Here is a 14971-nt window from a genome sequence, read left to right on the forward strand (position 1 = left end):
GAGTCAGAGGGGGTGACAACTAAAGAGGGGATGGTTCTGGTGGAAGTGGAGAAGAACGTAGAGCAAAAGAAGGGGGAAGTGAAGATATCACTTTGAGTGTTGCCTCGACTTATTAAAAAAAGATAAAAAATTGAATGGAGGTTGTGGTGAAGTAAAATATCACTTTGGGGAAGTTGTTTAAAAAAAAGCTTAAAAACATTCTTTAATCAAATGATCATATTCACTTCCTAATAGATCGTATTTAAACTAAATAAATGATATATGGATACTATTATTCTAACTTAAAAATGTTATCTAAACTTGTTTTTCAAAAATATCATTTCTTGATGCAAGTTTCATTACCTTGCTTTAATTTATTATAATAAGAGTATAAACTGTATATATGATTGGTAGTCGGACTGAACTAACAGGTTGAAACAGGCTCAACCAGACTCGATCCCCTATTTAGGGTGTACAAGAGGAAAAATTAAGGAACAAAAAACACCTGATTGTACCAATTAGGTTTACCAATTTAACAAGAAAACTTGTTGATCTGACTTGGTCAATTGGGTCAGCCTTTCCCACATTCACTAGTTGTGATGGCTAGCAAGGTCCCCAAAGAAGAGGTAAAGAGGGCCGACAACCTGGTTCCCCAACAAGTCAACTCAATTTTTGAAAGGAATAGGTCAGCACAGCAATCAGACTTGCCCCCTCTATTCTAGGTCAGTCTCCTCTAACTTGCCCCACCAAATATTTGTTAGCGAGAGTTGTATCCCGATAAATTAGAGGATTCTGATTTATGTCCAAGAGAAATAAGAGGAAGATTTCCTTTGATTTATCCTCTGAGAGATTACGGGATAGAATCTTGTAATCTATGTATTCTCTTTGTGGATTGTATAAATATGTACATCGAAGTGTGTAAAGTTGAGTTTTGAATATATAAAAGAAAGTTTTTTTCCCGGTGAAATTTATCATGGTATCAGAGCGGGTTACTTCTTTTGGCAACGACACTGATGTGCTCCGGTCCTGTGACGGAGGGAAGACTCTGTTCCTCGACTGTAGACCCATCTCCCGAATCGAAAATAGTGGGAAGTAATCCTCTCCAAAAATGGCAGAAAACAGAGCGACAGTCACAACAACCACTGACTCTGGCCGAACCTCCGACGTGTGGAACGACTTTGTGGAGACGACGGAAGCCTTTCCGTCCTGTGAGGTTCAGAGGAGCTCTTGCGTAGGGGAACTCCTGTCTGGCGCAATCTTTCCGTCCATGCGGTTCAAGGGATCTCTTGTGCAAGGGAACTCCCGCTCGACACTGCTCAGAGGTCGTCATCGGGGACGATTGCAATGTGTAGATTGAGAAAATCTCTATATGGTATGAAACAATCTCTTCGTACTTGGTTTGACAAATTTAGCCAAGCACTGTTACCGGTTGGATTCCACCGATGCTCAGTAGATCACTCCATATTTATTAAAGACACCCCGAAGGGAAAGTACTGCTAGCAGTCTATGTAGATGATGTTGTCTTGACCGACAGTGATTCCGATTGCATTCAAGGGGCCAAAAATAAGATATGTAAAAAGTTCAAGACAAAAGACCTTGGACTACTTAAAAACTTTTCGAGTATTGAGGTGTTACAGTCCAAACATGTAAACTATCTCACAGGAAATATGTTCTTGATCTACTGGAAGAGACATAAATGATGGGGTGTAGACCAGTAGATACCCCCATGGATTCAAATACTTAGTTATCTGTAGGCTTTGGAGAAGATATGGATATCGAAAAATATCGAAGACTGCTGGGGAAACTTATTTGCCTCTATGTTAAAAGACCAGATTTAGCATATGCACTAAGTGTAGTAAGTCAATACATGCACAAACCATAACTTACTCATTGACAAGCTTTGGAAAGAATATTACGATATTTGAAAGGAGCTCCAAGAAGAGGGATTCTCTATAAAAACCTTGGTCACTTCAACAAAGAAGGGTTTTTGGATGCAGATTGGGCCGGATCCCCGGATGATAAAAAATCCACCTCTGGGTACTGTACAATGGTTGAAGGAAACTTGGTTACATGCAGAAACAAGAAGTAGAATGTAGTTACAAGGTCCAATGTAGAAGCAAAATACAAGTCTATGACACACAAAATCAGTGAGCTCCTATAGATCAAATATCTTCTTACTGAATTGGGATTGATAACCAAGCGGTAATCCATATCACTTCAAATCCGGTGTTCCATGAAAGAACAAAACACATTGTGGTGGACTGCCACTTTATACGAGGAAAATTCCAAACCGACATATTATTCCTCAGACATATCACATCACAAGGACAAGCTGTAGACATCCTCACAAAGCCTGTCACTCACAAAATCCTATCCACCATTTGCAACAAGGTGGTCATTTATGATGTTTTCTCACCCCCATCTTGAGGGGGAGTGACAAAAGATGGGCTCAAGCTCACACAAGTATGGAGAAGGTCCACACGTCCAAGAGAGGTGGCATGATGGTGTAATTAGTCAAGGAAAAACATCTTGTAAAGACGGCACAAGGGTGTAATTAGTCAAGGAAAAACATGTCTATTTATGTCTTTTCTTATGTAAAACTTGTAGCCCTAAGTGGTACGAACCACGTCAATACGTAACAAAACCCGATACCAAGTCTGGAAATCGACCCTAAAATCTTTCAAGTTTGATGGAAACCACAACCCGTTGTTGTTTAGCAAAACAAGAACCTTGGTATGGTGAAGACGCCAAAAATGGGTATGGAAAATCCGTTTGATAAATCAGTTCGAACGCCACAAGGAAACCTTGATAAGTTTGAAAAGTTTCTTCAAGAACTCAAAAAGAATAACTCATAATATGAATAAACATCAAAACTCCATTGCATAATCTCAACATCTGCCTTAAATAGACGAAATGACAATGAAAATTTTGAATTTTAAAATTCCTAAAAGTCCTAGGAAAGATTCCTAAAATCACGCCTAAAAATCCTAGGAAGGGATCATATTTTGACTCAAGATTTCCTTCCTCCTAAATACGTTTATAATGGATCTAAAATTCAGAATTTAAACTAAAACTTAAAATTAAAATAGGATTACAAAGAAATTAAATCTTGATAAGATCTTCTAAGCTTCCTGAATCTTGAAAACGTAATCTTGACTTGATTCTTTGCTGGACAACATGTCTGCATCAGCTTAGAAACCCCCTTGCATGTGTATCCTAGAATGGACATGCAAGTTGGCCCTGCAATGGCTCAATAGACGTGTATGGCTGATTGGCTCTCTTCCGGATCAACTTTGATGAGTAAAACCAGCCTTTGTTCACCCTTAGTGAACACACTCTCTTCTTGTTGTAGAACTCTCCAGACTAAGTTATTTAGCATGTCTTTGAATTGTTTAGCTTGAGCCCTCGTCATCGGACTAACTGAAACTTGAATTGGTTCATGAGTATTCCGTGCAGCCTTGATGTCCTCATCATTCATCCCCTCTTGAGAAGGATTTGTCCTCAAATCATCACGTACATCAAAAGGACTCAAATCAGTAACATTGAAAGTAGCACTAACATTGTACTCACCAGGTAAGTTAAGTTTATAAACATTGTCATTGATCCGTTCTAGCACTTGAAAAGGACCATCTCCTTGGGGCAACATGTTATGGTCCTTGACCATAGACCTCGTTACTCGACAAGAAGTAGGATCGTCAAGGGGATTCGGGAAGGGATATGTTCAAACTAATTTCCCTGGTCGACCTTTCTTTACCGAGAATGGTTAGAAGGGAGGAGAATTCGTGACGTGAAGAGAGGAAGCCAGGCTCGTTGAAGGGAGACCTGAACCTTGGGTTTGTTGAAGAGAATGCCGATCCTAGGTTCCTTAAAGGAGAACGCTGATCCTGTTTGAATGAAATTTGACTTGTCTTTCTCCATTCCTTCCGTCCTCTTAAGCTAAACACGCTAAGGACCAATTACAAGTTTTTACACTATTGCCATTGCTGGCTTACACGTGAGCTGAAATAAATTAACATATAAGTCCTAAGTTACTTGAGTGATCTTTTCTGAGTCACCCACTCAATCGCGTTGCCTTTGGATGACTCGTTCGACTATTGAGTCCATAACACAACAACTTATAATGCCTGTGTGCCGGAAATATTTCTTTCCTCATGTGTAACCACACCCAATCATCGGCCTCAAAAACTAGCTTGTGACGTCCCTTGTTAGCTTGCTTGATGTATTGTTCGGTTCTCCTCTATGTGTTGAGTCGTGCCCTCTTATGGAGTTGCTTCACAAATTCTGTCTTCTTCTTACCATTTAAGTTCACATGCTCGGAAACAAGTAAAGGTGATAAATCTAAAGGAGTTAAATGATTAAAACCATAAAAAATTTCAAACGGTGAGAACTTAGTAGCAGAATAAATGGTACGATTATAAGCAAACTCAACATTTGGTAAACAATCCTCCCAAGTCTTAATGTTCTTACTAATGACAACCCTCAACCAAGTGGATAAAGTCCTATTAACTAATTTTGTTTGACCCTTGGTTTGAGGATGACAAGTAGTAGAAAATAAAAGTTTCGTTCCTAGTTTTTCCCATAATGTCTTCCAAAAGTAACTCAAGAACTTAACATCCCGATTTGACATGATTGTTCTAGGCATACCATGTAACTTCACAATCTCCCTAAAGAACAAATCTGCAACATGAGAAGTATCGTCAGTCTTATGACAAGGAATAAAATGAGCCATCTTAGAAAACCAATCTACAACCACAAAGATTGAGTCCCTTCCACGCCTACTCCTAGGTAAACCCCAAACAAAGTCCATCGAAATAAAATGACAAGGAATAAAATGAGCCATCTTAGAAAACCAATCTACAACCACAAAGATTGAGTCCCTTCCACGCCTACTTCTAGGTAAACCCCAAACAAAGTCCATCGAAATATCAATCCAAGGTGAACTAGGAATAGATAGAGGTGTGTAAAGACTATTCGGCTGAACCCTCGATTTAGCTTGCCTACAAGTGACACATCTACCACAAATTCTCTCAACATCTCGTTTCATGTGTGGCCAATAGAAGTGATCCTGCAAAATAGCTAGGGTTTTAGCTACTCTAAAGTGTCCCATTAACCCCCACCACGGGATTCCCGAACTAGCAAGTCTGTCATTGAACAATTAGGCATACACAACTTATTATCTCTAAACAAAAAAAAAAAACCTCATGCCTATAGAACTTACCTCTGCAGATTTTTTATAAGCACTATAAACTTCCCCAAAAATCATCATGATAAAGTTCCTTAATGTACTCAAAACCAAGGAATTTAGCATCATGAGTAAAGATTAAAGTATATTTGTGTGAAAGTGCATCCGCAACCACATTTTCCTTACCTTGTTTATACCAAATAACATAAGGAAAAGTTTCAATGAATACAACCCATCGAGCATGTCTCTTGTTCAACTTGTGTTGACCTTTCAAATGTTTCAAGAATTCATGATCCGTACGAATCACAAACAACGCCTATACCTGCACTAGAAGCATCACATTCAATTTCAAACATTTTAGAAAAGTTAGGTAAAACAAGTAAAGCAGTGTGAGTAAGCTTGTGTTTAATAAGCTGAAATGCCTTCTTTTGTTCTTCACCCCATTTGAACGCAACATTCATCCTGATAACTTCGGTAAGCGGTGCAAAGATGGTGCTAAAATCTTTCACAAACCTCCTATAAAAACTAGCAAACTGTTAGGATCTGCCCTTGCCATGGATCGTGTCACCCTTCTTTCTCCTATTTCCTCCAGAATTGCTATTAACTAGGATAAGAGTTTTCTATGCTTCGAACGTGCAATGGTATGGAAACGATTGAGCCTTGAAGGAGGCTCGACCTAGACCTCAGAAAGGGAGAATCCGACCTCTACTCTAATTTTGATTTCAATGCTTGTCTTTTCATTCAAACCCCTTCTCCCATATAAAGAGGATTAGGGATGCAAATAACCAGCCCAAATCGAGGGGCACAAGGTTCACGAGAATTAAAATTAAACCAACATAGCACCTAAAAGGAAATTACATAAATTAATTCCTACGTCTGTTTATTATCCGAGATGCTATGGAGTCCATAACATCACCCCCCTTTTGGAGAATGAGCTTGTCCTCAAGCTCAAAAGTGGGATAGAGAGCCTTAAAAGACGCCAAGGGCTCCCATGTAGTGTCAAGTGGGTCAGTGTCAGCCCACTGCACTAAAATCTCCTAGTCGCCCTGAACTCGGCGAGCCTGCAACACCTTGGTTGGAGTGGATTGCGCACGTCCTTCCTGAATTGGTGGCAAAGGTGTGTGGATTAATGGAGAATCGTCGCTAAATGCCTTCAACTAAGAGACGTGAAAAACATCATGTAGCCTTGCATCTGGTGGAAGCTGCAAATGGTAGGCGACCGTGCCAATGCGTTCCAGGACTTGGAATGGGCCATAGAACTTGGGGGACAATTTGTGACATTGGGAGGCCGTAAGGGAGAGCTACTGGTAATGTTGAAGACGAAGCCACACATAATCCCCCCGGAGAAAAGACCAAGTCTACCATAGTTGGCTTTCATTGTCAGCTGAGCAACCTCTAAATGAAAGCGTACCTGGCTGAGTAGTGCATCACGTTCCGATAAAGCCTGGTCATGAGTTACCACCTTAGAAGAGCCAGGTTCATAGGATAAGAGCCGAGGAGGATCTCTGCCATAGACGACCTTGAAAGGAGTGGTGCCAAGTGCGGTGTGGTTGGACGTGTTATAACAGAACTCCGCCCATGTCAGCCACCTGACCCAACTTTTAGGCGAATCGCCGACAAAACAACGGAGGTACATTTCAATGGTGCAGTTGACTACCTCTGTTTGGTCATCGGTCTGTGGGTGGTAGGCTGAGGAGAAGGCCAACTTCGTCCCGTGCAGCTTGAAGAGTTCCTTCCAGAAAGTACTCAACGACATCTCGGTCATTGGTAATGGACGCAGGCACCTGATGTAATCTGACAATATGATCCATGAAGAGTTGGGCGACGTGAGCTAATGTATAAGGGTGCGCCAGGGCCAAGAAGTGTGCATATTTGGAGAAGCAATCGACTACCACAAAAATAATTGATTTGCCCGAAGATGGGGGAAGTCCATCAATAAAGTCCATGGATATATCGGGCCATACTAGTGAAGGTAACTGAAGGGGTTGGAGCAACCCTGTTGGACTTAAGGACTCGGCTTTGTTCCGCTGACAAATCTAGCAAAATAAATCTGGGTTGACTGATAGCGTGTAGCTTAGGCTCAGGTAGGTCCCTGCAGGACAATGCATCTGCCCCAACGTTGAGGTGGCCAAGTTTATACTCAACCTTAAAATCAAATCCCATCAATTTGCTCAACCAATGCTGCTATGGGGATGTGGTGAGACACTGCTCGAGTAAGTACTTTAAACTGCAATGATCGGTCCGGATAATAAAGGGGCGCCCCCAGAGATAGGGCCTCCAGTGCTAAATGACTTTGGCTAAGCCGATCAGTTCCCTTTCATAGGCAGCTAATTTGTGGTGATGTTGGCCGAGCTGCCTGCTAAAATAAGTTATGGGGTGGCTGTGCTGTTGTAAGACCGCGCCAATACCCCCTCCAGATGCATCACATTCAATAACAAACAATTCATAAAAATTGGGCAGCTAAAGTACCGGTGCGGATGATAAAGTTGTCTTCAAATTTTCAAAAGACAAAGTTATTGCCTCTGACCAAATAAAAGCATTGCACTTAAGGAGATTATTGAGAGGAGTTGCAAGTTGACCGTAATTACGAATGAATTTCCTGTAGTAACCTGCTAGTCCCAAGAATCCCCGTAACGCTGAGACTGTTGTGGGAGTAGACCAGTCGACCACTACTTGAATTTTGCTATGGTCTACCTTCACGCCAGATGCTGAGATAACGTGGCCCAGATATGCTACCTGACGTTCCCATGGAACATTTGGATTGGTTGAGAACCAAATGATGGGAGCGTAAGATAGTGAACAACTGGCGTTGATGTTGAAGGTGCTCGTCCCAGTGCTAACTATAAACCAGGATACCATAAAAAAAAACAAGAATAAACTTCCTTAAGATAGAACGAAATACCTCATTCATGAGGGCTTGGAAAGTGGAGGGTGCGTTGGAGAGACCAAATGGCATGACTAAAAACTCAAAATGCCCATGGTGCGTCCAAAATGTTGTCTTCTCCACTCCTGATTTCAAATCCAGTTTGGTGAATAAGTTGGCGCCCTGGAATTCATCTAATAGTTCACCAACCACTGGAATGGGAAATTTATCTTTAATGGTATGAGCATTGAGCTCTCTGTAGTCAACACAAAACCTCCATGATTTATCATGCTTCTTGACGAGTAACACTGGTGAGGAAAATGGAGACCTGCTGGGCTGAATAATCCCTTGGGCGAGCATAGTCTGGCACTGGCTCTCAATTTCATCTTTCTGTAAGTGTGGTTAGCGGTAAGGGCGAACCACTACCGGTTCAGTACCCAATTTCAACTAGATAAGATGATCACAATGGCGTATAGGCGGAAGTGCAGTAGGGGCCTGAAATAAGTCACCAAATTCTGTAAGTGAAGCATTTAACTTACAGGTATCTGCGTCCTGGACTTGAATTTCTTGAAGAGTTCTTGGCTTGGGAGCATGTGTGCCATGAAGTGTAATCTGATGCTGGTCGGCCGTAAATGTCATGGTGAACGCCTGGAAATCCCACAAGATGGGTCTCAACATCTGGAGCCATTTAATGCCCAGGACCAAGTCAAACCCAGCTAGGGGAATGACCAGAAAATCTGCTACAAATGAATGCTCTTCAATACAAAAGTCTGTTGCGGGAGAAATGCCTGCACTTGAAAATTTTGCCCCATTGGCCACTGAGACTGAAATGCCTGTGTTATTTTTAATCAGCAATCCAAGCTGTTGTGCGGCTGGCTCACTAATGAAATTGTGAGTGTTGCCTGAATCTACTATAGCCAATAATTGCAGATGTTGTAAACCCGCATGGACTTGCATCGTGTTGGAGTTGTGCATGTCAGTCATAGCATGGAGGGATATGGCTGGTTCATCCTGTTCGGCCTCAACACTGTCTTCCAACGGTGGATCTTCCTCTGTGTCATCCAATACCTCCAACCAGAATAAACGTTTGCATTGGTGACCCTAGACATATTGTTCATCACAGTTAAAACACAGCCCCTTGGCTCGGCGTTGTTCCATCTTAGGTCTAGATAGGCGATGAATGTATTGGGCTGGAGGCGTGGTAGGAGAATTGTCACCACGTGGTGCTGAATTTTGCCCAGAGCGTGGAGTCCCTGAATAGGATGAGGGGGCAATGGTGGGCACCCTGCTTGGCCAAGAGGGTCTTCTGACCGAGACTCCTTGAGTACACTCTGTTTGGCATCTATAGTCCCGACGAGGTTCATTGCATGGACCAGATCTTGAGGGTCATGCAATTCTACTTCCAGACGCAAGGCCTCCATTAACCCGGCAGTAAATAAGTTCACATATTGCGAAGGACTCACAAATCAACTGGCATGGGCCAGGCATTCCTGAAATTGTTTCTGATACTATTCAATCGTCCCGGTCTGTTTCAAATTCACCAGATCCCCCAAATGGTTGCTACGAGCAGGGGGGCCAAGCCTCAACATGCAATATTCTTTAAATAAATCCCAATCAAGAACATGGTGCTCCGAATTAATTTGGTGATACTATAGGAGCGCTTCATCAAACATATGGAATGCAGCTAAATGGACGCGGTCCTCATTATGCATTCTTTGATTGTAAAAGAGCTGGTCACACTGGTGTAACCAGATCAAAGGATTCGTAGACCCATCATAGGTAGGAAAATCCAGCTTGGCATACCTGGGAACCGTATTGTGGCCTGGTCCGTGAGGTCCCATGGTTGTGGGAGGTTGGTGGCGCAGTTGTCGTGGGGGTGGGTGGGGAGGGAGGTGCTCGGCCGGAATTGTGGAATTGCCCGGCGGTGTAGGACCGCGAGCAAAGCCTTCCTCCACTCGTCGGAGTAGGTGTTGGAGAGTATCATTAATGGCGGAAATTGCAGAATCAGTGTGTCGTCGATTTCCCTCCATGGTATGTTGGAATTCCTCCTCGACGTGACCCAAATCAATCTGGGAAGAGGAATCCCCAAGGGTGGTCCTGTTTGATACCAAGATGTTAGGATCTGCCCTTGCCATGGATCGTGTCACCCTTCTTTCTCCTATTTCCTCCAGAATTTCTATTGACAAGGATAAGAGTTTTCTATTCTTCGAATGGGCAATGGTATGGAAACGATTGAGCCTTGAAGGAGGCTCGACCTAGACCTCAGAAAGGGAGAATCCGACCTCTACTCTAATTTTGATTTCAATGCTTGCCTTTTCATTCAAACCCTTCTCCTATATAAAGAGGATTAGGGACACAAATAACCAGCCCAAATCGAGGGGCACAAGGTTCACGAGAATTACAATTAAACCAACATAACACCTAAAAAGAAATTACATAAATTAATTCCTACATCTATTTATTATCCAAGATGCTTTGGAGTCCATAACACAAGCCCATGAAAACTTCTAACATTATCTACACTGGAAGGGGTCGGCCACTCTCAGATGGCTTTGATCTTCTCTTCATCTACCTCAATACCTTTAGTACTCACAACAAAACCTAAAAAAACAAACTTATCGGTGCATAAATTACACTTTTTGAGGTTAGCATATAACTTGTCCTTTCTAAGCACATCCAAAACCGAATGCAAATGTGAGACATGATCATGCAAATTCTTGCTATAAATTAGAATATCATCAAAATAAACAACAACGAATTTACCAATGAAAGCACGCAAAACATGATTCATTAAGCGCATGAAAGTACTTGGTGCATTAGTTAATCCAAACGGCATAACTAAACACTCATACAATCCATATTTAGTTTTAAACAATGTTTTCCATTCATCTCCTTTCATTCATATTTGCTGATACTCACTCTTAAGATCGATTTTTGAAAACACACAAGAACCATGTAGCTCATCTAACATATCATCTAAGAGAGGGATAGGGTGTCGATACTTTACCGTTATGTTGTTGATGGCTCTGCAATCAACACACCCTCCATGTCCCATCCTTTTTAGGCACTAGAATCACAGGAACTGCACATGGACTCATGTTTGCCCTCTCGTGCCCTTTCTCCATCAATTCTTCAATTTGCCTTTGAAGCTTCTTCGTCTCCTTCGTGTTGCTCCTATATGCTGGTCGGTTTGGAATTGATGCACCATGAATGAAATCGATTTGATGTTCAATCCCTCGAATAGGTGGTAACCCATTTGGTACATCCTCGGGAAACAAATCCTCGAACTTCTGCAAGAGAGACAACAACATTAGGTAGAAAAGCGTCAAGTGGGTTAGTGTTTAAAAGAACCTCCTTGTACATGAGTACAATCATTAGCCGTTTTGAAATCAACACTCGCTTAACCTCACTTGTTTTTGCATAGAAATTTCTTTGTTTTCTCTCTGTTTTTACCTCACCAGATTAGACATTGCTCTCTTTTTTTCCCTCTTTGGCCATGTGTTTCTCTTTCCCCTCACTCTCACTATGCACAGTCTCGCTTTTTTTTCACTCTCATTCTTTTGCTCTCTCAAGTTCTTTTGATCTCTCGGTTTCTTTTGTTCACTCAATTTTTGCAACGTCACTTGAATCCTCATAGACTTGTTTTGGTGTCATCAGAACCAGAGTGATTGTCCGCTGATTGCATGTGAATGAGTACTTGTTGGTGAAGCCGTCATGTTGCACACGTCCGTCAAATTGCCATGGTCTTCCTAAGAGGAGATGTCCTACTTGCATTGGTACCACATCACACAATACCTCATCCTCATATTTACCGATTCAAAATGATACAACAACCTACTTCGTAACCCTTACTTCGCCACTATCATTCAACCATTGCAGCTTGTAAGGACATGGGTGCTTAAGTGTTGTGCCATAGCTTTTCAACCATGGAAGTACTAGCAATATTAGTGCAAATACCGCCATCGATAACAACACTACATAGTTTGTCTTTTACGTGGCAGCGAGTGTGAAAAATATTTTCCCATTTTACTTCTTCTTCCTCTCCTTTAGCTTGCAAGTTTAAGGCTCATCATGCGACTAGTCCAAACATCTCACCATGATCAGCCCCAAAGTCCTCATCACCTATGGGGTCGTCCTCCAATGGTGGCATGTCATCTAGATCAGCTTCGTCTTCGGAATCAATTTCACCATTTTACCGGATCACCATAACTCTCTTGTTTGGACATTGGCTAACTATGTGTCCTCTCCCCTAACATTTGAAACATTTAATCTCACTAGAACAAGTCAAAATATGGGCTGATTTACCTTGAGAAGTAGTGGTAGTGGTGGTTGTCTTGGGCTCGGGTTTGGCCTTGAAGGTAGACATATTTTCTTCTTTCTTTATATAGATTGACCTCCAAGGTGTTGCACTCGAATTCTATGAGGTTGGTCTTGGCCGTGTACCACCCCTCTTGAGTTGCCTCTCAACTTGATGTCCATATGCACCAAATCCTCCAATTCCACATAATGGTGAATCTCGATTGTGTTAGCAATCTTTCGGTTTAAACCATTTAAAATCTGGCCATTGTCGCCTCCTGATCCTCCTCCACATTAGCTCTAATCATAGCTATCTCCATCTCTTTATAATACTCATCAACTCTCCAGTTACCTTGATGGAGACCTTGCAGCTTGAGGTATAGATCTCGGTAGTAGTGACTTGGTACAAATCCTCGTCTCATCACTCTCTTCCTCTCATCCCAATTTTCAATAGGACATTCTCCATTCCACCTCCTATTGATGCACAACTGGTCCCACCACACAATAACATAATTAGTAAATTTAATTACATCGAGTTTTACCTTATTTAATTCAAAGTAGTTGTGACAATTGAAAACCAACCCCATCTTCTTTTCCCATTAGAGGTATGCTTCAGGATTACTTTTTTCTTGAAACGTAGGAATTTTCATCTTGATACTACCCAAGTTGTTATCTACCTGGTTCCTAGTTTCTCTATCCCGGCCATATCTCCTATGGCTGCCCACTGACATCCTATAAGACTCCTCCTCTAAATCGTCACCTTCAAATTCATCCATATCCTCAACTTCCCTTCGGTGCAACCTCTTCCTCCTTGGGGTGTTCAGAATAAATGATGGTTGTCCCTGTTGTGTTCCCTCTTCTACCCTATCCAACCTTCCATGTATATCTTCTAACTCCGACCTCATCATCTGTCTCATCTCCCCCATTAATGCTTGCATTTGTAGATTTAGAACAACGGGTGATGGAATCTCTTCGTTTATGTTTTTCTCTTGATTATACGACATGATTTGAAATATGCAAACAAGGCTAGAACAATATGAAAAAAACAAAAAAATAAATAAAAGGACCTCACCTCACTCCCTCACGTGTTTCACTCAAAAAATAATTCACTCAAATCTACTCGTGTTTCACTCAATTTAATTTGGCTTTTACCTTCTAATACGTTCACACACTCTGCCTTTTTCCACTTGTATTCTTCTTGTAGTTCTTTCAAAACTAATCAAATAATAATAAGAAGGATTCAAGCAGCAAATCAAGACGAGAAACAAACCAAACGAATCAAATTTTGTCACAGATTCTAATGATTTTTGACACTCAAACGTGGGGTTTTGGCAAAAGGGAATCTATAACATGAGAAACAAGATTAAAACAAAACCATTGTAAGAATGGTTCCCAGACTTTTTTTTTTTTTTTCTGGATCCTCTTCTTTTTCTTTTGCCTTATTTTCTTTTCTTTTTGTTGATGTCACAGTAACGATTAGCAAGGAAAATGAAACAAGAGAATCGGATTTTTAGAAAACCTAGAACCCTAATTCACGTTTCTAGGGTTCTTAAACATAGGGGAATCAAACACTAACATCAAGAAAAGGATAGAAAGCAAGACTCAATCAAGAACGAAGAATCGAAATCAAGATTCAACCAAGAACGACGAAAAGGCAACAATTTGGCCAATAATTTTTTTTTGTTGGCCGAATTGAAAACCTAAACCTAAAATGCATGACTTTAGCAAGGAAGAAAAATAAACAAGAAAAGGATAGGCAAACCTGATGAATCAAAGCTCTGATACCAACTGATACGAACCACGTCAACACGTGACGAAACCCGATACCCAATTTGGAAATCAACCCCAAGATCTTTCAAGTTTGATGAAAACCACGACCCGTTGTTTAGCAAAGCAAGAACTTTGGTATGGTAAAGACGCCACAAACGGGTTTGGAAAATCCGTTTGATGAGTCAGTTTGAATGCCACAAGGAAACCTTGATAAGTTTGAAAAGTTTCTTCAAGAACTCAAGAAGAATAACTCACAATATGAATAACACATCAAAACTCCATTGCATAATCTCAACGCCTTAAATAACTGAAATTACAATGAAAATTTTGAATTTTAAAATTCCTAAAAATCCTAGGAAAGATTCCTAAAATCTCGCCTAAAAATCCTAGGATGGGATTAGATTTTGACTCAAAATTTCCTTCCTCCTAAATACGTTTATAATGGAACTAAAATTCAAAATTTAAATTGAAACTTAAAACTAAAATAGGATTACAAAGAAATCAAATCTTGATCAAATCTTCTAAGCTTTCTGAAACTTGAAAATGTAATCTTGACTTGATTCTTTGCTGGACAACACATCCTCATCAGCTTGGAAACCCCCTTGCACGTGTATCCCGGAATGGACATGCAAGTTGGCCATGCAATGGCTCAATGGACGTGTATGGCTGATTGGCTCTCTTCTGGATCAACTTTGATGAGTAAAACCAACCTTTGTTCACCCTCAATAGTGAACACACTCTCTTCTTGTTGTTGAACTCTCCGAACTAAGTTATTCAGCGTTTCTTTGAATTGTTTAGCTTGAACCCTTGTCACCGGACCAACTTGAACTTGAATTGGTTTGTGAGTATTCCGTGCATCTTTGATGTCCTTATCACTAAGG

This window comes from Aristolochia californica, unplaced genomic scaffold (assembly GCF_029961685.1).
Source record: "Aristolochia californica isolate CCGP_79_NKW_82.1479 unplaced genomic scaffold, dmAriCali1.0.hap1 SCAF_6, whole genome shotgun sequence".
Classification (NCBI taxonomy): Eukaryota; Viridiplantae; Streptophyta; class Magnoliopsida; order Piperales; family Aristolochiaceae; genus Aristolochia; species Aristolochia californica.